Source organism: Malaclemys terrapin, chromosome 9, assembly GCF_027887155.1.
Source record: "Malaclemys terrapin pileata isolate rMalTer1 chromosome 9, rMalTer1.hap1, whole genome shotgun sequence".
NCBI classification, from domain to species: Eukaryota; Metazoa; Chordata; order Testudines; family Emydidae; genus Malaclemys; species Malaclemys terrapin.
In genome coordinates this window covers 41,566,124-41,568,850 of record NC_071513.1, presented here as the reverse complement: position 1 = coordinate 41,568,850, position 2,727 = coordinate 41,566,124, and positions in this window count along the sequence as shown.

The window sequence follows — 2,727 nt, the reverse complement described above, 5'->3', positions numbered from 1 at the left end:
GTGGGGTCCAGAGGCATGGCTGGAGAAGTCAGAGCAAGCCAGAAACCTGTTTGCTGGTGACAAGGGCAAAGAAGAAAGAAAAATGAGTGGTTGGAAGTCACAGCAGCTCTGAAGGGCTTGAAAAAAGACTGAGCTGTTTCCTGAGGAATGTCGAACCAAAACGGGGCAGTCACTCTTAGATGACAAAGGTGGGACTCCGGAGCTAAACCATAATAAGCCTCTGCTGCTTAAATAAAAAGGCAAAGAGGCAAATTTGTAAAGGCATTTAGGTACCTACAGATGCCGCTAGTGGGATTTTTCAATCTGTAGGCACCTGATTATCATTAAAAATCTCTCCCTAAATCCATTAGTGGGAAATAGTAAGAAACTCAAACCTGTGGGGAACCAACCAGTAGAGCGCGCTCATAAGCCACACTCTTCTATAGTGGGTTACAGTAATACCCAAGAAACATTGTGTAAGGCAGTGGTCCCCAAACTGCGGGGTGCACCCCCCCAGGGGTTGCAGAGGAACATTCGGGGGGGGAGGGGCAGCGGGGCCCAGGCCAGCCCCCACAGAGGGTGGGGAGGGAACACCATCCAACCCCAGCTCTGCTCTGAACCCATCCCCTGCCGCAGCCCTGGCTCCCAGTCCAACGTCCGGCCCCATCCCCTGCCACGGCCCTGGTTCCCAGTCCTGCATCCAGCCCCACCCCCAGCCTTCGCCCCCGCCCACTGCCCCAAATCCAACCCCAGCTGCAGCCCCCTTACCCCTGTTCGCCTCCCACCCCCAGGAGAAGCCGTGGCCCCGCTCCTAACCCTGGCTCCTGGGGCGGGGGGGAGAGGGGGAGGTGCAGACAGGGGTAAAGGAATTGCAACCCTGAAAATTTGGGGCCCACTGGTGTGGGAAGTGAGATCCACAAAGAGATTTAGGCCTCGGAAGGCTGAGTACACACTGCCCGACTTTTAGCTCTCTAGAAAAATCACAGCAACACACCGTGCTCCACACAGCCTTGGTAGGTGCCTTGGCTCTTGACACACTTCGTGGGCAGAGACTGGAGTCCAAGAATGAGCATCACCCAAGCCAGCATGCTAGGTGTGGAGTCCAATTGCTACATTGTACTCAATAAATACAGATACAATGAAAGACACAGGATGACAAGGAATACCCAGCATGGCTAAACCAACCTCATTTCATTCTTTGACAGGGTGGGTGGGGGATGGGGGAGTAGTAGACTTGATATATCTTAATTTTTAATAAGGCAAATTAAGGAAAGGTGATTTAGATGAAATTACAGTCAGGTGGGTGCAAAACTGGTTGAAAGACCCACTCAGAAAGTAGTTTCGGTCAGCCACTGCCTCCCAAGAGTCAGGCATAGTGGATGAGGCTGAGGTTGAAGCTGGATATCGGTAGGGACTGGGCCCAAGGGAGGGCTGTGAAACCAAGATATTTGGATATGCGGGGATCAGAACAAGGATCACAGTCCGTAGACATGCCAAAACCATACTGCAGCTGGAGTGCAGGTGCAGGCCAGAAGTGGGGAGCTGCTTAGGCTAGCTAATGGGCAATGCTGAAAGAAAGCGTGTCCTACGCCTTGTCCCGCTCTTGAAGGTAGGCCCTCCCTGCAACCCAAATTTAGGGACTTAGCTCTGCTTCGTGAAGCATGAATAGGAACCAGCCATCTGCAGTCACACAGCTCAGGCATCCTCTCCTGAGGAAGGGGTAGAGCTGTCTACCTGTACAAATATTAGCCAGTAGTTAGAGCACTCAGCTGCAATGTGGGAGACCTGGGTTCACTTCCCTCTGCTGGGGGGACACTGATTTGAACAGGGGTGTCAAACCTCTCAGGAGAGTGCTCTAACCACTGAGTTACAGGCTATGCAGATGTGGGGGCTCCCTCTACCTTTCCTGTTGAAGTTGTTGCAGGTTGGAGAAATAATGCAAGTGATTGGAGCAGGAGGACTGGACCTTGGGACTCCTGCGTTCCCCAGGGGTGCCCAAACTCCTGGGCTACAGCATCATTTTCGCTTGCTAGCTCTATTTAAGTATTTATCCACCATGGCGCAGTGTCCCACATCCTAGCTGAGTGTTGTAACTTCTGGGCTATAAGTTAAGTTAAAAGGTAGGCGGCACCACCACCTTGCTGCCAGATTCTAAATGGGCCTTGATCGAGTAGGCATGCTCAGAGGCTACCTACTGGATCAGGCCCCCCACCTTTCTCCCCACAGTTCATGAATCACTCTGGAGCTTACATGGGAGACAGGTCCAACCTCCCCAGTTGCATACAGGGAGGCAGCCCAGTGACAAAAACATGCACTGAGGGAACTTTTACCCTGAGAACTTGGGTGCTCAGTGAATAAAGACACCTACAGGGTTTGGTGGGAGTTTTATGGAGCCAAAACTGGCATTTAGATGCCTAAATCTGGGGTTTAGGCAGCTAAGTACTTTTGTGGTTTGCACCCAAATCATCTACCTTTTGTCTCTGACTTTGGTCAATCAACTTTTCAGGAGAGAACTTGAGAAAGAGGATGCCATTTACCTCTGGAGGGAAAGGAAACAGAGCTCAGAAGGGTTTGGATGGCAGTCTGAAGGAGCTGGGTTTGAATCTGCCCTAATCAGCAAGGACGTGTGAGTGGAGAAACCAGAAACTGGCTAGGTGGGTGCAGTCTGGGTAAGGTAAGGAGCCCTCACCTCACTGCTGAGAGTGCGGGGGGAGGGAGAGATCAGATTAGAAACGAGACAGCATGAGG